The 25,285-nt window shown below is 37.3% G+C and overlaps 1 long non-coding RNA gene across 3 annotated transcripts in view; it reads left to right on the top strand.

Annotated features, from left to right (window-relative positions):
• LOC116665383 overlaps positions 1 to 25,285 on the top strand; it is a 249,246-nt gene that overhangs the window by 130,489 nt on the left and 93,472 nt on the right. The window contains exon 5 of one of the 3 annotated variants that reach the window (XR_004321981.1): positions 1,166 to 1,661. The exons of the other annotated variants lie outside the window; for them this stretch is intronic. This is a non-coding gene — a long non-coding RNA (uncharacterized LOC116665383). Of the gene's footprint in view, positions 1 to 1,165; positions 1,662 to 25,285 lie in introns of those variants that run through there. 3 annotated transcript variants of the gene reach the window in all.

Raw genomic sequence — 25,285 nt, 5'->3', positions numbered from 1 at the left:
TTGGAAATACTGTTAAGTCAAAAATTCATTGAATACACCTAACTCACTGAACATCATAATTTAACCTAGCCTACCTTAAACATGCTGAGAACACTTACACATTAGCCTACAGTTGTGCAAAATCATCACACACAAAGCCTATTTTATAATAAAGTGCTGAATATCTCATTTTTATCTCAGTAGTTTATTGAAAACTGTACTGGAAGTGAAGAACAGAATGGTTGCATGGGTACAGAATGGTTGTAAGCATATAAATCGTTCACCCTTGTGATCCTGTGGCTGACTGGGAGCTGCAACTCTTTGTGGCAACCCAGCATCACAAGAGAGTATCCTGCTGCCCATCGCTAGACCAGGGAAAGATCTAAATTCGAAGTATGACTTCTGTTGAATGCGTATCTCTTACCAGCTTAAAGTAAAAAAATCATAAGTTGAACCATCACAGACCATTTGTATTTAGCACCAAAACTCAAAAAGGCCAAAACAATTTTATAATTTAAGTTTACTTATGAATAACTTAATGAAAATTGTACATACGATTTTAAAACAAACTATATCACATTGAAATAATTATCCACTGTGACATGTTTTTCTTCTCCTCACAAATAAACCATATAATATGAGAAAAACCACTAGCAGAATCCAAAGCATTAGCAGGAAAAATAATAAACATGTTATTAGATAATAATCCTTGATTAAAAAGCTAAAATTATCACATATTTGTATATGACGTTATATAAATAGAGAATTTCCTCAACATTTAAAACCAGGAAGATGGATGTCTGCATAGGTGGGAAATGTAGACAGTTCAATCTAGTAAAAACAGAGAATTTAAGCTATGAAAGTTCTCAAATGCTATGCTAAAGACTTTGGATTTTTCTCTGGGAGGTAAAGGAGAACCAATGGTGGGCTCCATTATTGGGTAAGAATGAATAGTCCTCAGTGAGCAGTCAGACTGAACAGATAGCAACTCCTGGGACTGTGACAGACCTGCTTAGCTAGAAAGAAGGAGGGTTTTTATCACAAAGAATGATACCATGGGTTAGGCTAAAGTCAACAGTCTTCCAAAGATTAAGATCCAAGAGGTTAAAAAAAAAAAATGCCTAAAGTAAGTAAATAACTTTGTATTCTACTGTGATCAAGTAAAAAAATCTTGTATTCATTTTAGATCGGCTAAAAAGAATTGCTGAAATGAGGTATCAGAGAGCGGAAGAAATTTGGAAATCTTTTTCCTTCAAGTTGAGCGTAATTAATTACGTCGTGTCTTCAATCCAATGGTAAAGACTGCCTAACAAACGCCATCTGTTCTAGGGGAGTGCAGTGCTCTCTCAACTCTTCCTCCCTCCACTGGTCTATTTCTATCTAATATAAACCACTCTCCTCTCATAAATGGAGATGAATGTATGTGTATTGAGAAAGATCATAAATGAATTTGGAAAAATATAAATAGATTCTGTGTTCCTTATAAACAGTGGTGAAAGTTGCCTAAATTCAAAATGTTACTAGAAGAACCAGCCTCTGCCCTGTCTCTCCTTCATTCTTTTACCTCAGGAATTTGAACAGGGAAATAAATCCTATGCTGTGTTGTCCTACCTATGGAGACATAGTGAAGCAGGGCAATACCTCCCCCAAACTTTTGACCTGGAATTTCAAGTATTTTAATTTCAATTCCAGCTGATTGTATAACTAAAGAAATATGTAATTTTGTTATTTATCATGGAAATCTAATGGAATTCATTTATTTTGCATCACTAAAATTTAGGATTATTGGCTAGAAACGTTAGATGGAAGTGAAAACTTTTTACATAATAATGTAAAGTACTAGTCATTGTTCAGATAGTTATCTGTGCAGAGCATATTATATTCCCAAAAAAGTGCTTCTCTCTCTGAATATAGATCTAGATTGTAATATTTTTGAGATTATTGTTTTTCCTTGGGAAGAGTATATGAATGTTTATTCTGGTATCCATGAAAAACCTGGTGCCATTGGAAAAAATTCAAGACTATATTATTCAGGGAACTTTGGATTGTGACAGGAAATCAACCCAAATTGGATTAAGTTAAAAAAAAATCTTGGTTAACATACTGAAAATTCTAGCAGTACCAGCTCTTATCATGACTGGATCTAAGAGTTTCTATTATCATCAGAGCCAATTTCTCTTTACATGTCAGCCCAGTTTTCCTCTTGGTTGGCCTTATTTTTATGCTTTTATGGTGTCTGCTGGAAGGTCAGACTTACTTCATCCTCTCTGCTAGCAGTCTTAGGAAAAAAACAAAAAACAAAAACAAAAAACCCCCCAAAAACTTGTCTTTCCTGGCTGCTCCAGAAAAATTCCTCAGATTACTTTGATTAGAGCAAAGAGTGATTAAGCAGTCACCATGACCAGACCACAATACCAATTGTCCAGATCTGGATCATGAGCTCACCTCTGATTCCAGGGGCTGGGTAAGCCCCACCTAAACCACATGGAATGAAAGTGGGTGGAGTTGATCCCCAGGGAAAGTCAAGATGCTATTACAGGAATGAGGGGAACAATACTGTCTATGCCAAAGCAACACAAATCCTGCCCGCAGCCTAGGTTGGCTTCGCTTCACACTGATGGAGAGACCTGAATGGCAACCCAACTTTAAGATTCAGAACCCGTTCTAGACTATTTCCTGCAGGCTCTCCTCCTCTCAAATATAACTCCCACTCATGCTATTGTGCTCTGACTTTGGACTCGCTACCTCAGTCTTAGGGAAATGCCCTGAGGGATGATTATTGCATCCCAGGAGTGCACAGATTGAGAAAAGGCCAGGGGTTAAAAAAATAAAAAATCCACATAAGTATCAAGCAACCTTTTTCTGGAAGGGAACTAGAGGGTTTTACTTGGAATGATCCCCAAACCTACATTAAAATCTGCAACATCCATAAACTTCATGGTTGTGTATTAGTGGGAGGAGAGTGACAGGTTAGTGATGGAAATTGTGAGCCTCTTGACTGGGCACTCACCACCTAGAAAGGCCCAAGTTTCAGGTGGTAAACAGCAGTGAGCAGAGCAGTGACCAACGGCCATGCAGAAAGCAAAGCTGAAAGGAGCACATGACATAGACAACAGACGCCAAGTCAATGACTCAGGAGCTGACATGAGACAAACCCTCTTGTTCCTCTATTTTCCAAATAAACTAGAAGGTGACCCTTGGATGCAAGAGGTTGACATTTCAGTTACACAATAATAAAAACCAAAAAAAAAAAAAAAATTAGAAGCAACAGCAAAAGGTACAGTGTGTTATTATTTTCAGATGGGAAAATTGGAGTGGAATGACTATCTCACAGTGACTATTTTAAGCTGTGAAGACATAGCACAATATTGCAAAGTGATTTGGCATTTTAATAGGCCACAATCAAATGTTGATTAAAAATTGGAAGCTTGGGCTTCCTTACATAAAAATGTTCTTCATCTGCCCTTCAGATGTCACTTTCTTATCCCTGCCACCTTCATTCAGTATGGTACTCCAGTTTTCTAGATGGCACCAATCAAGACTAGATTGGGGCAGAGGGGCAATTTGAGAACTTGGTGAAAAAGAATAAAAGATGGGGACTTTTTGATCCCAAACACTACAAAAAATTATAGATGTAATTATGAAATAATAGTCACTTGCGTTCAATAATGCAGTGTTCTTTACGTGTGTATGGGTGTGTGGAGGGTAGGTAGGGGAAAAGCTTAGGAAATCAATTAAACGTATCCTTGACCCTTTGAGAGTTACTAAGACCCTGACACAGATTTAAATGGAAAAGAATGTTTATGCAAAGGTGTGCTGAACGGAATAAGTGATGTACCAGAGAGAGCACAAACTTTATGTTGTAATGCAAACTTTATGTTGCTTTGCAATCATCAGTTGAATTCTAGGATGATGACCCCAGTAAGGGTCTATTCTTTGTTGAAACCTGAAGATCTTATAGAAAAGAGGATTAATGCTCTCCTTTCATCTTGTATGAACTCCTTCCGGGGCAAATGAAGAGCCAAAGTCTCTTTTTTACCCTCTGGGCCTCTCTCACTGGAGTATCTAAACCGCTCATAGACAATCCGCTGAACTTTGGACCTGGCTAATGTGCGCAAATAGGAACGAATCAAACTTCCAGAGAAATTGTTGACAATTTCCAGCCATCATTAATGTTCACTGCTCCCTTGGATTTTAGCCACGTTCTTACCTTTAATCACTGGACACCCTTCGGATAATGCGCCACACCTGGGACTGGGGATAATTTACCACTTGCAGATGGGTTAGCACTGCGGTTCACTTGGATGGAGTCTTGCATTTATTCTGGGTCCCAGAGGCCTGCCTTTTATAGTGCAGTTATATCCACTAAAATTATAACTTCCAAAATTCTGTTTTGTTTTATTGCTCTCGCGAAGTATTTATGACCTCTGCTGCTTAAGTGGACATTTCTAAAGATTTACTGCTGAAAACTTTCAGGAGAACTGCACAAGATCAGTGCTGCCAATGCGGAACTCCTAGACTGAGACTCTGTAAAAACTTTTTTTGTAAGATGCCAGGAGAAAGTATATCCAGCTTTAGTTTCTGATACCATGAGAGTAACTCATGTTGAAATATGGAAAGTTTATTTTGTGAAGCTTCACCATCGAATAGACTTAGTAAGCACCTTATATTGTGCAAATGAATATGGTGACTTTTTTTCCTCCTAATTTAATGCAATTTCACATAGCCAGAGATAGAGTTATTTCCTAATATGTTAGGAAACCTGTTAGTGAATTGTGCCTTTTTGCATATTTATGCTTATACTCAAGAGAGACCTCAACTTCCTGTCCACTTTTCATATCAATTTCCTTCTCAGCTAAGCCATTCAGTGTTCTCACATAGGCTTGGCAGGCAGAATTTCCAGGGATTATTACTGAGAGGAGTCCCAGGAAAACACGGGCAAAGTATTTTCTGGGTTGAACTGCCTTTTGATGCCAGATTGAAGGCTTTTTCACCATCTAGACTAGAACATCTGAGAGAAAGGAGTATTTGTTTCAATCATACATAAAGGCCTGGGCTGGGAAGAGGAGTGGTTAGAGGAAACCTGAGCGCTTGCTACACTCTGTCACCAGAGGAGAAACCACTGTCTCGTGAAATTCTTACATCTCCTGGTCCCCTTATCCCTGTTGTGACACTGCCAACAGCATAAAAGGCCCCCATTGTACCCTTGTCCTGAAAGCATGGATATGTGCACAAATAAGAATATTAGAAGGGTATGCTTGTTATTTAGGATTCCTGGGGCCTACAGGTTATAAAAGCTAACACACACACACACACACACGCACACGCACATGCACACGCACACGCACACGCACACAGGGCTGGCTATCTATACCAACACAGCATGCATGTAATTTTCAACAAAGCCAACTAAAGAAATTCCATCTGACAATAATTTCCAAGTAATGCTTTATGTTTTGCTGGCACTATTAGCTGTGACATGATAAAATTCAATAACAGACCCCAATCCTGCTGAGTCACTTGGTGACACCACTAGCCACTCAGCTTGAAGACCAAAAATGGCCCTTCCAGATGCTCAGGTCACCCCGGGCCATGCGTCTCAGAGTTGCATGGATTCACTGCCTTCCCCAGAACCAGAAACAGGAACTTCCAAGCATCTCTCATTTAGTCACACTAGGGAGGATGGTGGGAGGAGGAGAAGAAAGATGAAAGAGACATATTAAACCTATTTGGGCACATGATTTCTCAACCACCCCCACCTCTTCCTCTATGTCTTCTGCCTCCACCCATACTCTCTCTGTTACAGCCACAGTGAGCGACTACTTCCTGAACACATCATGTTCCTGCAGGCCTCGTGCTCTGCAAAATATGGTTTATCTTGGGCCGGGGAGTACCTAGTTGTCCTTAGGGACTTACAAGTGTTAAATCCTTTGTGAAAACATCATTAACTCCCCAGGCAGAACTTGTCATCCCTCCCTCTGTGTGCCCCTAGTACTTATACTCATTAACTCAGGGCTCAATTGTAATGATTCTGCGCCTTTATCAGTTTCTTACAAAAGATTCCAACCCCTTTGAGGTCAGGAATTTGTCTATTTTCATCCTGATAATCACCTTTCTCTTTTCCTGGTCCCAGCACTTGTTCTTTTTGCCCCATTCCAGATCTCCGGACCCTTTCTTCTGTCTTCTCAGTATGTTTAAATTTGCAGAAACTCATGGAGGAAAATTGATAGATTCAAAATCCAAGGAATCTAAGAATCTGATACCCTGAACTCTCCTGTCCCCGAAATGCTTGACTCCAGAATAGCGAACCCAGAGTGTGTATTCAATGAATCTCATTGAGAAGGCAGGGTAGACAGAAGCAGAACAAATGGTGACCAGAAAAGGCAGTCCTGGATTTTCTGTGTAAGTGATGTGACGGTGATGCTTCTGAGTTTCATATTTTATAAAGATTGAAATTAAGGAATAAAAATGCTTCATTAATGGACACCCCTCGGTTTTTTAAAAAAAAATTAAAATAAAACACCAGAATTTTCACCAGAAAAGTGTGTTTCAGGACATTTGGCTTTTTTGTTGTTTGACTTCTGTACAGGTGCTAAGAACTTCAATCTAAGTATTGAAGGATTTGTAACTTCAAATGACAGAGAGAGTTATAGAATGATACCTGAGGGACTCAGTGTAGTTTTAAAGGAAATGACTGAAGTATTCTTAAGAACAATAGCTAAATTATATTGAGTGCTTCTTATGTACCAGAAACTGTCCTAAGTTTTATTTATGTATTAACTCCTTAAATTTTCTAAAAATTCTAAGTTCAAGTGTTATCATCATTTTACAGATGAGGAAGCTAGGCTAAGGTAAGTAACTTGCTCAAAGGCATGTAACAAATAAATGGAGAAATCAGGACCAAGACTGGAATATGAAGGGCTTTGTTCCAGTCACTATACCCAGTGCTCCATTATGCTAGATTATCAACTTCTTGTAGTCAGATAAATTTAGCCAATGTGAAATTTAATTATTATTCTAAGACATTTAATTCATCAAATGACCAAATTTCTATCTCAGAATCTGGGACTCTTTATTCTCTAGAGTAACCGCCAGTGTCCCAGCATCACTTAATGACTTTATACAATCTTCTAGGAGATTCTGGATGCTAAAAAATGATGCTTTGAGTTTGGTAAGAATAAGGGTTTTATCTAAAAAAAAAAAACATAAATACAAAACAGAAACAGACTCATAGACATAGAATAGAAACTTGTGGTTGCCAAGGAGGCGGGGGGTGGGAAGGGACAGACTGGGAGTTCAAAATTTGTAGATACTGACAGGCATATGCAGAATAGATAAACAAGATTATACTGTATAGCACAGGGAAATATATACAAGATCATGTGGTAGCTCACAGCGAAAAAAAATGTGACAATGAATATATGTATGTTCATGTATAACAGAAAAATTGTGCTGTACACTGGAATTTGACACAACATTGTAAAATGACTATAACTCAATAAAAAATGTTAAAAAAAAAAAGAAGAAGGGTTTTAAAAGTCTACACTTCCTTTTATAGTGACCCTCATATCAAGAGACTATAGGCATTTTAAGAAATTTTTTTCCTGAGTTAATTTTTCATCAATGTTATTGCAACTAAACAGTCCATGGTAAAGTGTCCATGTTCAGGAAACATCTTTAAACCAGACATCATTCTTATGGATAATAGTCTTAGTTCACAAATCTTTAATCTGGATACCCAAAGGATGTGGCCTTGAGCAGGGTGTAGTGGGAATGGACCAGCATCACTTGTCAAGGTTTACCTGGTACCCAAAGAGTAGTTCACCCTTTCAGTGATGAGGGTCATATTTCCCTTCCTTCTTCATTTCCTTCCAACTTTATTGGGTTATTCATCCTCCTCCACTTCTGGTCCTTTATCTTGTTCTATCCAGGTAGGAAAAACCATTTCTGTTAGTCAAAGTCCAAGAAAACAGTCAGAGCTTTATGGATCATGGCAGCATGTGGACTGGTAATGGTCATTCTTGGAGAGATGGAAAGAGAAGTAGGTCATTTTTAGTAAGAATAGAATGTAACCACTTACATTTTTTTCAACTAACAGCGCAGGATGTTTTGAAATCAGTGGGTGAGGAGAAACAAAAAAATGTTACACCAACAAAGTGAGTTAGTTAAAATGGATTAAAAAAGAAAAAAAAATGAACAGACAGGTCATGGGTAATGGGGAGAAATATTACAAGAAAATTAAATATAGAACTATGGAAAGTGAGAAGAGATGAAAAAGAGAATAAGAAGTACAGCACCAAAGATTCAAGTAGAAAGGGCATATTTTTCAGTCGTAAGTATCTAGGTTTAAAAGTTTGTTTCCATGGGTGCCGGAGAGCTGGAGAACTGTGAACTGAGTGATATATATGACACCCTCTGTTGAGAAGATTCCATTCTGCTTAGTTGGCCATAGAAGTAGAATTAATGAACTTGCTGCACCTCTGGACATACTTTGTCTCCGTCAGATCTGTGCAAAAGCTAGAAAAAAGAAAAAAAAATGTTGGCAACAGCTTCTTAGATCTGTGTGCTTACTGTGGGTTTGTGTAAGCTGAATGAGCTGCTTCTGGGGTCTCACGTAGAAAGCCGGGTTGAAAGGGACTCTTGGGAATTTGGCCAAGAACAGAGTTTATAAGACTCCAGAATCTGACACGGGACCTGTGCTATTCCAGTTGATTAGCGCAACCCAGGAGGTTACCAAAGCGCTTAGCATTTAAAGACGTCTGTTGGTGTTATCCGACCCTATCCTATTGGGGCTTTTATTGGTATCTGATGAGTTATAAAATAAATTTGGTACATAAGTGTATATTCAGGTAAGTTCATCCTCATATAAGTAAAGCAGCTAACCTAGAATATTTTTCTCATCCTTGACAGGTTTATGATACTACCTATCTTAGTCAGCTCAAGATGCCATAACAAAATGCCATAGGCACAGTAAATAACAGAAATTTATTTTCTCACAGTTCTGGGGGCTGGAAGTCTATGATCAGGGTGTCTGACCATAGATGGTTGGGTTCTGATGAGAGCCCTCTCCTTGCCTTGGAGATGGCCACCATCTTGTTGTGGGCTCACATGGTGAGTGAGAGTGTGACAGAGATAGAGATAGAACAAACACTAAAGGTTTTTTTTTTAAAAAAAAAGTCAAAATGAAATTGTTTAGTGTGTATTACAGGGCACTGGTGATAGCTGAGATGGAAAAGTTAAATATTAATGCTTACCCTTTCTCCATCCTGCTTTCCCCTGGTACAATTTTAATTCTGCAAACTTAGTTTTTCCAACAACTAACACATTTCATGGAGGTAATCAAAGAACTGTAAAGGCAGGTATGGCAGGTAACAGTGTACTTCAATCCCTGGGTTGAGCAGAAACTGAAGGATAAACTTTGCATATACTGTTCCTGCTGCCTGGGATACTCTGGTCTGTCTTGAATATTCTGTATCTCTTCCCCTTTCATGAAGAATTAATTGCTACTTCTTCTGTTCTTTGAGACCTTATAAATTGTGGTTCTCAAATTCGTTTAGAGGTATGAATTCTCTGATTTTATTACACTAATATAATTATTATTTATTAAATAAGAATTGTTAATTGTGCTGTTTAAAGCCTGTATATTTTTATATTTTGCCTACTGTTGATTTCTTATGGGCATACTATAGTCTTAAATTATAATCATAGATTTCTAAATATTTTCTAATATTTATACCAGTTTTTAAATACATAGTCCAGGTTAACTATCTTATAAATGTTTATTATGATATATTTTAATAGAATGTAGCTTTCAAGGTTACAAGATGTCACTCTGACATGTTAAATACTTGTTAAAGTTTGTCTTAAATTAATTTTACCACCGTGCTTAACTTTTGTTGGTGTTTGCCTTCTGGATAGTTTTCCTCTCCCATTGTAAATAGCATATAGCTTCACTTCCAAAAACTCCATTAGATCTCTGTATTTTAATGGAAGACTTTAAACTTTAACATGTTTTTGGGATTAATGATATGTTTGAACTTATTTGTCAAATTACAGTGCTTTCTCTTTCCTTCTCTTTTATTAAATGGATCACATGTTTTTGCCACATGATTTTTTTTTCTCTAGTGGTTTTGACAGTTTACACAACTAATTTGTATATAATATGAGGTATTCATAAAATTTTAACTTTTGTTGAACTTATTTCTGTGTTTGCTAAGATCTAATATATAACTTTATCATATGCCATAATTATATATATATACACATCTGTGTGTGTGTTTATATATATATATTCATTTAGTTGAATTTAAATGCTCTCAGTGAAAAGGTAAGAACCTTGGGATGTTATAAATTGGCTCCCTCCCCAACACTCATACTTCCAGCCTTCTATCACTTTCCTATGTTAAAATCATCTGAGATTTTAGTTCCAGAAATTTGATTCCTATTTGATTCTTTTACATTATGCTTCACAAATATTTAACTCAACTAGGATTATTTTGGTTTCTTTACTCACTGCTCCTTCTGTTAGCCTACTTCTTCCCACTTCTCCGGCTCCATTTTCCTGTGTTCTACTTATGAGTAATTTTTTCAGAGAACAACTGTGGGTGGTAAATTTTCTGACTCATCGCACACCTGAAAATGTTATTATTTTGCCCTTCAATTTGAATATGAGTTTAGTTAAGTGTAGTATTTTAGGTTTAAAACCAGTTTTGAGTGATAACATTCAAGGTAGAGCTTCATTATTTTCTGACTCTCAGTGTTGTCAAGGAGATGATTCTTGTCCATCTGATTTGTAGAGTGTTTTTTGTGGATAACCTATTTTTTCATTTCTAAAATATCATAGGATCTTTCCTTCTCATCTTTGGAATTCTGAAACCTTAGCCCAGCAGCTGAGGTGCATGTCTTTTTGTATTCATCTTGCTTGGTACTTCATAAGCCTTCAGTTGTGCCATTAGACCCCCAATTTTTTCTGTGATTCATGTGATTTCTTTGTCCTTTCTCCCACTCCAGTCTGTTTGTTCTTTCTGGAACTCTTATTAAATGGGTTTTGGAATTTGCTTTCTTGTCCATTAACTTTTCTCTCATTTTTTCCATTACTTTGTTCCTTTGTTCTGTGTTCTGGGAGATTTCCTTGGCTCCATCCTCAGCTCATGGCTTTACTCTCTAGCTGTGCCCATTCTCTGTTCAATCTCTCTCTCAAGGTTTTTGTTTGTTTGTTTGTTTTTAATAGTTTAACTTTTGTTTCGACAAAATCTATTTCTTTTTTTATGGATATAGAATTCTCAAAGAGCTGAGGATAATTTTAAAAGTTTGTTTTCTTTATTGTATCTGTCTCTTTTTTGTTATTGTTTACTTTTTTACAGTTATTTATTTGCTTGTTAATGTAAAATTTTTTTATTTTGTTTTTTCTGAAATTATAGATAATTCTTTTGTTTTCTGAAAATTTTGTATTTAAGTATCCCTGCCTACCTGAGTATGCCTTCTGGTTATGTTTATCATACACTCTTTAGTGATTTTGTGTGAAAGATAAAAATACTTCAAATTATGTAGATTACTTATAGGCATCTTTTCTATTTTCTAAAGCTATTATAAGTTCATTATTTTAAACATAAATATGCTTTTTTATTTCATGATATTTTAGACGGAAGAGCAGTGGGACATACATGTTCCTTCTTCCATATTGATCCAATCTTTTTTTCAACTAATTTGAAATTGTTAATTTAAAGATTATTATATTCCCTCTTTTACTATATTTATAGATATAAGTACAGATATGGCTAGAGATATAAATAAATATAAAAGAAATTATTTTCCTTTTCTTTTATGATACCTGAGGCATAAGAAAAGGTGGAGATGTGTGTTCATTCTGCTATATTGATCTAATCCTCTTACTATTTTGTAACTGTTAAAATAATGATGATCAACTTTACTTTTAATATACTGAATCTTATTCTTTGTATTTCATACATGCTTTACATATGATGTCTGTTTGATAAACTTTTGCTGAACTGAAACTAGGTGAAGGGAATATTAAAGTTTCCTAAGCACCAAAATTTTTATTTACTGAGTCTAGACTAAGCATGGATCTCCACAGGGGGAGAAAGAAGAATTGTACCTGTTCTTAAATAACAGAATGATAAAAATCAGTCAAATAATTCACTTGAACCAAGTATATAATTTCAGTGATTTTTTTTTAAGTGTGTGAGTCAAAAATTTGATCAGCCGAAATGATCTCATGTTTTAGTTCAAGGGTAGCACTTTTAATATACAATTCAGATTGTCTTAATTTTTAAAATTTTCCTCACAGTTCTTTCTCACTAAAAGAAACTATAAATCACTAAAACTATGTTTCAGTTAGCCATCCTTCAGACTCTTTCCATTGGATCCAGTTAGTAATAGTCTCTTTCATGGGTGAAAAGAGAAAAATAAAAATAAAACTTTCTATCCTATCCTATATGTTATGTCTGACTTATATCTATACTAGTCTGGGTAAATTTTAGATAATAACAGGAAAGGTGGAAGACTCTCTTAACATTTATGTGGAAATTTTCTTCCCAAATATAATAATAAATGAAAGAAATTCTCCTTTTAGTTAATACCACTCTGTGCTAGAATTGTGCTAGTCACAAAGTCTCTGTATATATCCCCTCTGTATAGATTAAGCTATTAGAACTCAGAAAGACTTCCTTCACACTTATTAGGATGGTTAGCAAAAAAAACCAAAAACAACAACAATAACAACAAAACAAGCCCCTACACAAATAGACAAAAAGAAAATAACAAGTGCTGGCAAAGATGTGGAGAAAAATGAATTCTTGGGCTTTGCTGGGGGGACTGTAGAATGGTGCAGCCACTGTGAGAAGGAGTATAGAGAGTCCTCAAAAAAATTAAAGGTAGAGTTACCAGCTGATCTGGCAGTTCCACCTCCAGGTATGTGCCCCAAAGAATTGAAAACAGGGACTCAAACAGGTACTTCTACACTCATATTCACAGCTGCAAATTTATTTATTATTCACAACAGCCAAAAAGTGGAGGCAACCCAAGTATCTATCATAGAATGAATGGCTAATGAGCAGTATATACATAAAATAGAATATCATTCATCATTAAAGAGAAAATAAATTCTGATGCACGCCACAACATGGATAAATCTTGAGGACATTATGCTAAGCGAAACAAGTTGGACACAAAAAGACAAATACTGTATGATTCCCTTTATACAAGGTACCTAGAGCAGTCAACTTCATAGAGACAAAAGGTAGAAGGATGTTTGCTAGGGACTGAGAGGAGGAGGGAATGGGGGACTGTTTAATAGGTATAGAGTTTTGGTTGGGGAAGATGAAAGCGTTGTGGAGACAGATGGTGGTGAAGGCTGCAGAACAATGCCAATGTACTTAAAGTCACAGAACTGCATACTTAAAAATGGGTTAAAAGGTAACTTTTTTATGTTATGTACATTTTACCACACACACACACATGCACACACACAAGAAACCTCAGAAAAGTTAAATAACATTCCTAAGTTCTGTTGTTGCTAAGTGGTAAGGTGAGAATTCCAACGCATGTACTGCATTCATTCATTCATTCATTCATTCATTCTTTCAGTCGGCAAACTCTGTTGTGTTCCTACCATATGCCGGACATTGTGCTAGTGCTGGCGTACTTCCAAGAGTAAAAGAAAGATCCCTGCCCACTTGGAACTTACATTCAAGTTGGAGGGGAGAGATAACAAATCAAAACAAGTAAAGTGTAAGTTATGTGGTATGTGAGAAGGTGATAAGTGCTAGAGATTCAAAAAAAAAAAAAAAAAAAGAGGAAAATTGGAACAAGGCAAGAGAAACTGGGGCTGCCAGTGTAACCGACTTCTCAACTCAGGCTTCATCCACAAACCTATGTTGTCTGTCAAGATATAATATTTCGAATAAAATATGGAGGTTTTCTTTATTTTGGATGAGTTTTTGTTTTGTCTGCTTTCCCTTTTCCCGCAAGTAATTTATTAAGAAAGTAAAAATAAGGCATGTTTTATGCCTCTAAGAATCAGAAGAGAGCTTTTTACAGCAATGCATTGAAATAATATTTCTCCTGGAAGAAAACCTCAACATGTAGCTTATCGTCCCTTTTGCAAGCCTAGGAAATAAAAGACATGTGGAGCTTGCAGAAGACGCATGCACCTCAAATGGGAAAAGCGCTCTTGTGCAATACAACATCGCTCAGATTTCCAAATACAGATATCAGTATATCTGTATTAAAGTTCTGGATCTGGACTTTACCACTGTGTGGCCTGGAATGTAAAAACATCAGCTCCCTTCACTTTGCAGAGCTTTTGCGATAATCAAATAACAAAATATTAAAGAAGCAGTCAGTTATTTATCAAGCACTGTACAAAGAAGACTTAGGCACTGTTAATAATATTATTGTAATATGTGCTTCATTTGACACGGAATATGAGGAGCTGATTTTGGAAGACCCATAGTTGCCCTAAATGCACTCTGAAGCCTTAAACGTTTTCATATTACAAAGGAAGGAAAGAAGAACCAACATCTTCCTACCCAAGTGTCAGTAGAAACCTGGTAGCTCTAAACTCATACAATGTGTTTAGTGTGAGGTGAGGAACAATTAATGAAAGCATCAAAATCACAGTCTTGCAGCCAGTCATTTTATACAGATTTCCTGAAGTTTTCTTCATTTTAGCATTTTTCTCTCTCCTAGGGAAATAATTTTCCCCATCCATATTCTCAGGTATGTGAGTTCAGTAAGTGGTGATAATCTAGAGACCAAAAAAAAAAAAGTAGAAACTGATGCATAATTTACCATCCAGGGTATGCATCCACTACCAGAGTAACAGAGTGTGAATTTACTCACCAAATAAAATGCTTACGTTAAATATGAATTAGTTCGCCCATTGCTGTGTAAGTGTATATATGTATGCACTGAGGCTCTGCATCGTCACTGCCTTGTCACACCCTGCATGACAACTGTGGCCATCCTAGGAGAAAGTGACTGCCAATGTGCAAGACTGAGAACTCAGTTCATACTGTGGCTTCTTAAAAAACATTAATACAGAATGTTTATATGCAGTACCTATTACACTATACTGTAATTATATATGTAGTTGTCTGACCCCCCTTTACACTGTGAGTTTCTGAAAGAAAGAGACTAAAAGACAGATGTCTTAGTCACCTTGTGTCCCTAGTCTTTCATGCAATGCTTAACACGTGAATGGTGGGGTATTCACAGCTGGTATCTTCTGGAGATTTCAGTGCTGAAAGTCTGAGTGGTCAGTGGTTTTTGGTATGACACAGGCAACTCCCGATGGCAAAGGAGCCTTTCTCAGGAGACTATTTGGGAAAGGTTTAGAGAATGTCTGGTCCCAATCAAGAACACAAAGGTTCAGAGTAAAGGTGCTAGAGCACTACTTCATATCTATATTGGGTTTTGGTCTAGAAAACTTGTAGTTATGTGGACTGCAACTCAAAAACCAATGAGTGAAGGAAAGCTCAAATGTAAAGTTCTATATATTGAGATGTCACAAAGAAGACAAGGAAAGGAAAGAGGGAATGACATGAAATAGAATGAAGCAGGAAAAAGTGGGGAAGGAAGAGAAAGACACTACATTAAGGTAGAAAACTGAGTCAAGTAGAACAGTGCAAGCCAAAAATGGAGAGAGAATAAATGTCAATAGGGAACTATAAAATTTCAGCACAGAAGAAAATTTCAGCACGGAAGATACAGAAGTGTTCTTGAAGGTTGCCCTATGCATTGTAGGATACCATATGATTTCCGAAATGTTTACAGTGAAACACAGCAGAGAGCTGTAGCAGAGGGCTGTGCTTACACTGAAAGGTAAAATATGACCAAGCTAGGAGAGGCTTGGACATCTTCACGACCCATGCCTGAGGCATTAAAGTCCTCTGTGGAGAGCCATAGTGGTCATCCCTAGGGCCCTCCTCTTTGCCTCGGGGCATTCTTCCCACCTTGGCTTCAGACCTTCTTGCCTTCATCTCATGCCCCCCCCCCTTTTTTTTTCAGATTATCACTTTCTGATTAGCTTGTCATGAAATTGACTCAGCTGGAAAGTCAATTTTGGATTAAGTTGATTTTGAGGTTCATCTTACAACATGGCCTTCCGTGTTTTTATCCTCACCTTCAAGCCCTGCAGCCTGCTGCCAAGTGACAACCATCATCGTCACCTGCTCTAAACTCATAGGACACAAGTGCCCCATAGAGCACACTGGATCTCCCCAAGTCTAATTATTTCGGGAAGACAGTATTTTAAGATTTTTTTTTAAGTTACATGAGTATGTTTACCTCTTTGGGAAACAATTTAATTCAAGGGGTAAATATGATAAAATAAATGGGATTTAAAATAACTTGGAAAAACTCTGTTTCAACAGACATGATGAGTTTGGTGTAAGTATATGAGACTACCCTATAGGCAGATCAATTCCTAGACTGGTAGGCAGGTCCAGAGTTCAGGTGAAGGTCTGGATGGAAGAAACCAATTTAGGAGCTACCAGTCTCCAGTTTCTCCTCTCTGCTTCCTTCTCATGTACTTTCAGTTATTTTGCTAATACACAGATATTGTTATGTCATTGCCTATACACAAAGTCTTTAATGAATCCATAGAATATGAAAAATAAAGTTTAAATACTTCAACATGAACACTCAAATATCAAAGTTTGGCTCTTCCTAGACTTTTCCATCTAATTTCCCCACCAGTGACTTTCCATGCAGCCATGGCATCAGCCCGCTTACTCATTTTACTGCAAACAGGCTTTACAATATCCCACCTTCAGAGTTTTGCTCAAATTGTTTTCTCTGAAGTCCAAGCTCTTCATCAAGGCCTTTTTGAAATCATTGTTCCTCTAGGAAGAAAGAGACTTTCTTTTGCATTGTGTCTTTAATGATTCAGTCTTTATCTACATAAAGCTGTTTGCATAAATTGTACCTCCATTTTATCAGCATATTTATTAATCAACTTATTTCTAATTAGTTTTAATCCATCTCTCAAGAAATCAGAACAGCATATTTAAGATATATTCTTCACTGTTTGGTGGCTTTCAAATATTCAGTAGGAACAGGATTTGTCTCCTCTAAGAAGACTTTAATGCCAGTAGGTTAATTAATCTCCCTGAGGAAGAGTCTCTGAATGAGAAGTGGAGACACACAAGGGGAGAATACAGTTCCAAGTTCTGTGGTAGACTGTACCCATCAGAACGAGGCTGAGGGGAAGTAAGTTACAGCTCATGCTCACAAAATGACAGGTGACAATTTAATAGATAATTAACTAATTAATTTAACAGATGACTCCAGGGACCTGAGGTCGGACAGCTATGGCTTTTCTCTGAGCTATAAAGGATAAAAAGTATTTGTGTGAAAAAACCCAAGACAATCCCCCTTGCCAAATAAAAAAAAAAAATAGAAAACAAATCTAGTCTATTCAATAGCATGGGATTTTGAGAGAATTTGCTGTGTTTAGAGACTAAGCAGCATTTCAGCACAGCTGAAGTGTCATAGGTACAGAGCAAGAGAGTCAGGCAGAGGTTAGCAGCTGAGTGAATCTGTAGACCACCCTCAATGTCTGGATAATTCTGATCACAGGATTTTGCCTAATATTATATGCCTAGTCCTATTTCATTAAAATTTTATTAAAAAACTGCTTTAATGACTATATATTCCATCAAACTGACATATTATGATTTGTTTAAGGATAACTTGGATATATTGGTGTTTTAAATTTTGTTTTTTACTATTATAAACATTGCAGCAGTAAACCTCTTTGTAAATCTTTGCTTGCAATAGTCCCTCTCTGATTGCTTCCTAGAAGAGGCAATTTTGGTGAGGTAAGACCAGAAACACACTAAGGCTCAAAGAAGCCAGACATAATCATGGCACCATTCCAGGTTCTCATCTTTTCTTAGATTAGAAAAATGTTGGGTTGCTGCAGCAGCCTATTAATTAATCTCCCTGCTTCCAGTCCAGCACCCCCTCCAACCTATTCCCTACATTAGGCCAAAGTAAACTTTCCAAAATATAAATCTGGTCCTGTCCTCCCTACTAAACCTCATACAACATCTCCTTAATGTGTCATGTGTAAACTATCCAAATTCAAGAACATTTGAAGACTTTTAATACATATTACCAAACTGCTTGTAGGAGGGTTGCAGTGATTCATACATAGTGATTCATAGCAGTGTACAAAGTATGGGTCTTATCACGCCCTCACCAACATATGGTATTCTCATCTGTCACTTCTATTGTAATGATCTACCATTGTCTGTCTCTCTCACTGATTTACTAGTTACAAAAAGTCAGGAATGCCATCCTAGTCATCTTTGAATCATAACATCCAGTGCAATGTTAGTGGACAATGAGTGAACGCTACCTAACACAAGCACTTCATCTCTATGTAGAAGTTAAGATCCTTTTATCTTTGCTCTGCTGAGATTTAGGGTGAGACAGCAGTTAAGGGTTCAAACAAGCATTGGGGTCAAAGTAGGTCACACAAGCATCTCCCCTGTAGATTATCACTCTTGTTTTAGAGTCTCTAAAATACCTCCTTTTTAATGAGTTATCTGATTGAAAAAGCCAAAGGGAAGAGGTCAGGTGACATAGCCCCACTTTACTCCTGAGAGTGAGTTATGCTCACTTGAGGAAACGTCTTTATATTGGAACGACCTGATACCAAACAGTGTCATTTGCAAGGCAGGCAGTGTCCAGGGAAGGCTCATTTACTCCCATGAGAAGCCTCCTGGGAATGAATCCTCCCTACAGCCGTGTGCCTTTCAAACTTTAACATGTAGACAAATTACTGGGGAATTTTGTTAAAATATTAGGTTCTGATTCAGAAACCCTGGCTTGGGTACTGCTATTCTGCGTTTCTAACAAGCTCCCAGGTGGTCTGGTGCTGCTGCTCTGTGGACCAGGCTTTCAGTACGAAGGCTCTAACATGTTTTCTGTTTCTTCCTCTGCTTAGTGAGAATTTCACTACTTACCCCAAAATATTGTTGTGAGACTTAGATATCAAAAATCTCAGCAATATACCTGCTTATATAAAAACTTCACTGACACCCTGGAAAGGATGAAACAGTAATTGTACAAAGGGCATGTTTCGTCCTTTCCAGTGGGTCTCAAACTTGGCTACACAATAAAATCCCCTGGGGAGCTTTTAAAACATACTGATGCTGGGGCCCCATCCAGACCAATTAAACCAAAATATCTTGGGACAGAGACCAGGCATGGGTATAAAATATACAAAGCTTCCCATGCAACTTTATTGGACAGACCAGGATGGCCAATTCCACATATGTCTCTATCAACTTTCCAACTATTCCAAAATTATTAGAAAATTTTAGTCATTTGTGTCATTAAGTCTTGGGGCCATTTTAAACTTCTCACAAGGTGATTGTGTGCTGATGAATTGAGGATGAGCCTGAATTCTGAGTCTAGGGTCCCAGACCCTCCTTTTGCAAATTAGGTACTTTGAAGAGGTATAGGATAACACCTTGTGAAGATTCACTCGAGTTTCGGGGGCATATGTAGGTGTCTCCAACCCAGCTGAACATCAGAAATCAGACCTACCACTGAGGTTCTGCACAGATTCCCAGGCCCAACAGTGGGTATGCAAGGCTCTGATAGCTAGCTGTTGTTTTATTAATTTTTTTAAAACGTTTCTTAGTGGTTCTGATGCCCCACCAAGTTTGAAATCAAAACATAAATACATACTGGGGAAACAGAAAATGAAATTTATCAGATACATACTATGACTATGCCTTTCCTGGTAAACAAAGGTCTAGCTGTGCTTTTCATACCCCACATTATAGTCGTTTCACTGAAACAAACTATTTGTTCTCAAATTCTCCTAGAGTAACAATAATGAGTAGATTTATCACTTTTTACTTAACTTGGAGGGTTCTGCCAACAGTGCTGTGACCATAGTCTAAACTCTGAGAAACACTTGAACTTCTAATTAAACACAAACTAAAGTTTGTGACTTTAGCTTCGCTGTGCCTCAGACTTTTCCATCATGTAAATGTATTGATAGGACTGGTAGAAAAAGGCTCCAAAAGGGTTCGGTTGTACTTTGACTATAAAGCACTCTTTAAAGAGCTTTCTCTTTTATGGGAAAACTCAATTGAAGTGTCCTGTGAAGACCAAACACAATTATTTACTGAGGAGTATATTGCTTCAGAAAGTATAAACCCCCAAAGACAGAGGCCTTGACCTAAGGAGCTTAAGCTTTAAGATAGGGGTAAACAAACGTAAGATAACAGTAAAACAGAGTTCGTCTCAAGGCTATAGAGGGATGAGCCTGGGAGGCTGTGGGGAAGCAGAGTAACCTTATTCACCTCCAGTGCCTCGCAAGATAAACTGACTCCTAGAAAACCTCAGTAACTTTCTGACCCAGAATAATGTCGAACTTGAAGTTTTTGGTTTCCGACTTTTACACGGGAGGTTGAAAACAAACTCATCAATTCAGAGAGTGGCTTGTTTTAGCTCCAGCTTCCTTTATACAGATGAGATTTATCACTACTGAGGCCAGGCTGATTGCTAATTTGGTTTTGAAGATCTTATGGGTGGGTTCTGTTGTGATGCCAAGACTTTGCCATTTAAGGTCCAGTGCTGCTTTTATTGGTTGAAAGATTTATTTCTGACTTTTATTTTATTTTTCACTAATGTAACCCTGTATATGACACTAACTACATATAACAGAAGTTAATGAAACATGTGTCAGTCTCAATTTCATTTTCAATTAGTCTTCCTGCATATGCCGGCTTTGGCTCCCTAATATTAGTATAGGAAGGAAAATGTAGTCAAGTCCCTAAGTGATGTTCGGTCATTAATAGTTTAATGAGTGTTTATTTTTTCCTTCCAGGTTTTCATTTCAGAAAATAAATCCTGGATTATGTTCTCAAAGGAATTAGAACCATTATTGTGTATCTTTTCCTTAAAACCCTCTAGGCCTTCTCCCCCTTCCCCTGTCCTCCTTCTTGTGGTTCTTATAAAGGTTTAACAACTGGCAGCCCTGAAATCTGAAATCTTCTTTCCTTTGACTAGATAAGGTAGCTCAGCTGCTAGGAAATTTTCCCACAGACTCTGCCAGTGGCGGTGGCTGGGGAGGGGTGTCCCTCTGTGGACAGAGAGGTAATTCGATCTTCACACAGATCAGACCTGGGCCTTGTCAGAGCTGAGACTGTGTGCGATATTAAGTTACATTCAGTGTTTTCTGTTCTACTCCTTGAACTACTGTTCACAGAGACCACCCAACTCACAGCACTTTCTTGAGCCCACGAGGAACCCAGTTATAACCGTGCGCTGGGCCGGCCAGCCAGCGGGCTGTAGGGAGCTGGCTTCTTCAGAAGCTACCAGTGATGTTTCTGCAGGACAATTTCACATTTTCAGTGAAATCTCATCACGTAAGGAAAGTTAATACTCTTTGCTGAGAACTGACTTGTGCTATGAACCTGCAGAGCAGGAGGCTGAGAAGCAGTCAGGCAAAGTTTAGAGACGAGCCGTTTGGTTTTGGTGCGTGGTTTTTGTCCTAAGCGGAAGTCATATTTAGCACCTGTGTTTATAACTTCTTGTGCCCCCTCACTCATCCTCCAGTTTACTGATTTTCAAACTCTAGTGTGTATCAGACTCAGATTTTAGGGCCTCAACCATAGGAAGATTTGGATTTGGAGGTCTGTTGCTACATTTTTAACAAACACTCCAGATGCTCATGACACTGATGGTCTAAGGATTAAACTTTGCGAAAAACATCAGTAACAAAATGCTACCACTCAGTCCTCATTCCATATATAAAGAGAAGTGTATAGTACACCTCATGGATTATTCATATCTTACTGTGAATTAGTTTAATGTGTGAATCTATCCTCAAAAAAAATAAAATTTTATTGGGAGATATAGAGAAAAAAAAAAAAAAAACTCTTCCAAGATACCGATGCAAAATCACTTCTTGGCCTTTTGGCTAAGATCAAGATACCTATGGAAAAGCGGCAGTAATGACTGTAAATGCTGGGTAAGTCAATAAAAGGGGTGATTCTTAGCAGCAGCTGTGGTGGTGATAATCTTCCCAGTGCTTTCATCTCTTCACTTTCAGGAAAGCCTTTTTTGAAACAGATTATTGTATTTTTTAAGCAGAAAGTTTTAAGTAGGAGGGAACCAGTGATTTTTGCTTACAGTCCCAGCTGATGGGAGGGATGATTTTTTTAAGTGGCTTCATTTGTGAAAGCAGAATGCATTAAACACCTTTTACGTGAAGGGTGTTCTCTGTTGTTCTTGAAGCTCTCTCATATCTTCTCTGGTCAGAAATCAAATCCTCAGCATTCCGTCATTTCTCTAAAGCTATAGAACATGTCTAGTACATTTGAAGAGAAAAAAAAAATCTCTAAAAATTAGGCTCGAGGAAAACACCTGGGCGCTTTAAAAAGTCAACTCACCCTTACAAAATCTGACCAGGGATTTAAAGACATTTTAAGATAACTCACTCTCTTATAAAAATAACTAGTAGTACTGCTGCTGCTGCTGCTGCTCAAGTGGTGTATTTTGGGGGCTGAAATGTGGACGTGTACAATAGTGTAATTTTTCTAAAGTCAAGATAGAGTAGTGGAAAAATTCAAAGACTGTGAGTCAGGTGACAGATCTGCTGGTTTCAAAGCTGGAATTCACTAGATGTACGACCTCAAGTAAATAAATTAATCTTTCTGTGTCCCAGTCCTCTGTAAAATGGGGCTAGTAATGCTTATTCTTTCTACCTTAAAGATTTATTACAAAGGTAAATGAATGTAACAGTAAAAGTCTTTGCATTTCAAAGAGTGTTTGTATATAAAATATTTTATCTCATATATATATGTGTGTGTATATGTATAAACATATACACACACACTTTTCTTTTCTTGCAAACCCACATCCACAAGGTAGAGTATGTAATGGAATTAAGCCTTTTGCAATAGGGCTTTGTAGTCTCGGGCTTTCTTGGGTGAACTTCTCTCCTACCCTCTGTTCTCACTCTTGGTAATGTAAGAAAAATGTTCACAGTTCCAAGTCAAATTAGAATAAGCTTAATTGGCTTCCTATAAATGCTGAACTAAAGTTAAGATGTGTAATTAAATTCTGATGAATTTAATGATGGTTAAAAGTGACATTGTTATCAAGGGCTATAATATTTCCCAATGATTTCTTGATGTTAAATGATGATACCGAGTTTTAATCAAACAATTAGAAAATAAGCTAACTTTTTAAAAATACTATTTTATTTGCATAAACTATTTTGCTGGCAGAGAGTGTTGCAGGTTCATGAACCTGGGTATGAAAGGATCTGTGTTATGGGTAACGGTCATTTCCAGTTGGGCTAGGGTATTCTAAACTGAGATCTAGACTTGCTTGTTTTTTTTTTTTTTTTTTAATATTGAACACTTTCTATGTGTGAGACACTGTGTTTGATACTATAAAGGATATAAAAATATTTAAATAATGGTATAAGTCAAAAGCACCTTAAGAGAAACACTGATAAAGAGAAATGGTAGTTCAAAACAGAGGCGTCTCTTTCAGAAACTTGGGAGGTCTAGTGGTTGATTCAAAGATGCTTAAACTAATTTGTAAAGGAAAGAGGCTTCAGACACATGAGGAAGGAAGACAAGGATGCCAGGCAGGGAGAATATTAGAAGCAAATACATAGAGGAGAAAAAGGGACGAGAATACATAAGAAACAACAAGCTGTTTCACCCACATTCACACACATTTCAAAGAGAGGAAAGAACACCTATTTTAAAATTTGCTGACCACTCACTGCAATGGTGTGAAAGTTTATGTCCTCACAAAATTCATCAGCTGAAATCCTAACGTTCAATGTAATGGGATTAGGAGGTAGGGCTTTGGGGAGGTGCTTAGGTCATGAGAGAGGAGCCCACATGAATGGGATTGGTGGCCTTAGGAAAGAGACCTCACAGAGGTCCTTCTCTCCTTCTGTCTTGTGAGAACACAGTGAAAGACACTGTCTATGGACCAGAAAGGAAGATTTCACCACACTTGAAATCTGCTAGTGCCTTGATCTTGGCTTCCCAGACCCTACACCAGTGAGAAATAATTTCAGTTGTTTATAAGCCACCCAGTGTGTGGTATTCGGTTATAACAGCCCCAATGAATTAAGACACTCACATTTAAAATGTTTAGAGAAAAACATTTTTTCAGTTACAAGTCAGGGGAAAGAATATTGGCTCTGCTTTTAAAATATGCTTAAAAGAAAAATAGTTTTGTTGTAAATGCTCAATTTGAGCTGGTTAAGAAAACAGTTTTTCAGCTCTCAGAGACACTGTGGTAGAACACACGCCAGAAGGTGCTGAAGCCTCCTTCTGTCCCAGACCTCACTGTGTGAATCTGGGCAGGTCACTTAACGTTGCTAAGTCTCATTTTCCTGGGGTGTGGGATTGGTAAGGGGAATTGAACTAAATGATCTCTAGGATCTATCCCAGTGCTAAGTATTTACAAATTCTTATGTTCAGCATTTGGAGTTACTCATATATTTCAACGTTTAATTTCTTTTTCGTTTTCGTTTTTTTTTTTTGCCAGAGTCACCCATGCTAGTCCCCCTGGTTTCTTCTTCCCTCAAATCACACACATTTTCCCTCAGTTTGCTAATATTGGAAACATTAGGAAACTGAATTTAAAAAGCTGAATATCATCTGCAAGAAATTCTAGATTTACCAAAGAAAGACATCAAAATGAATAGTTACCACTTTCGCCTATTGGTACATGTGTGTTATTTATGTGATATGGGTACTCTGAAGGTGGGCTTATTTGAAGAGGAAATCTCTCTGCACTCAGGAAGGGATGCTGAGAGCATCCCGTGTGGTCTAAAGGAAGCCCACAGACTCCAGAGCCTTGACATTGATTCACATTTCAGACCACCAATAATGTCAGAGAAGAAAAAAGGAAAGGCAGATACATATTAATAAGAAATAGCTCCAAAAACTAAAAACTATATATATATAAAAAATAGATAAACAACAAGTTTATACTTTTAGCATAGGGAACTATATTCAATATATTGTAGTAACCTATAATGAAAAAGAATATGAAAATGAATATACATATGTTTGTGTATGACTGGAACATTATGCTCTACGCTAAAAACTGACACAACATTGTAAACTGACTGTACTTCAATAAAAAATTTTTTTAAATAATAAATAGTTAACATATAGTAAAACTTATCATGTACCACACATTGTACCAAATAGATTAATTCTCATTTAATTCTCCTAATGACTGTATGAGGTAGACATGATTACCATTCCCATTTTAC

This window comes from Camelus ferus, chromosome 8 (genome assembly GCF_009834535.1).
Source record: "Camelus ferus isolate YT-003-E chromosome 8, BCGSAC_Cfer_1.0, whole genome shotgun sequence".
In the NCBI taxonomy this organism is placed as follows: domain Eukaryota; kingdom Metazoa; phylum Chordata; class Mammalia; order Artiodactyla; family Camelidae; genus Camelus; species Camelus ferus.
This window is presented reverse-complemented; position numbering and strand designations above follow the sequence as displayed.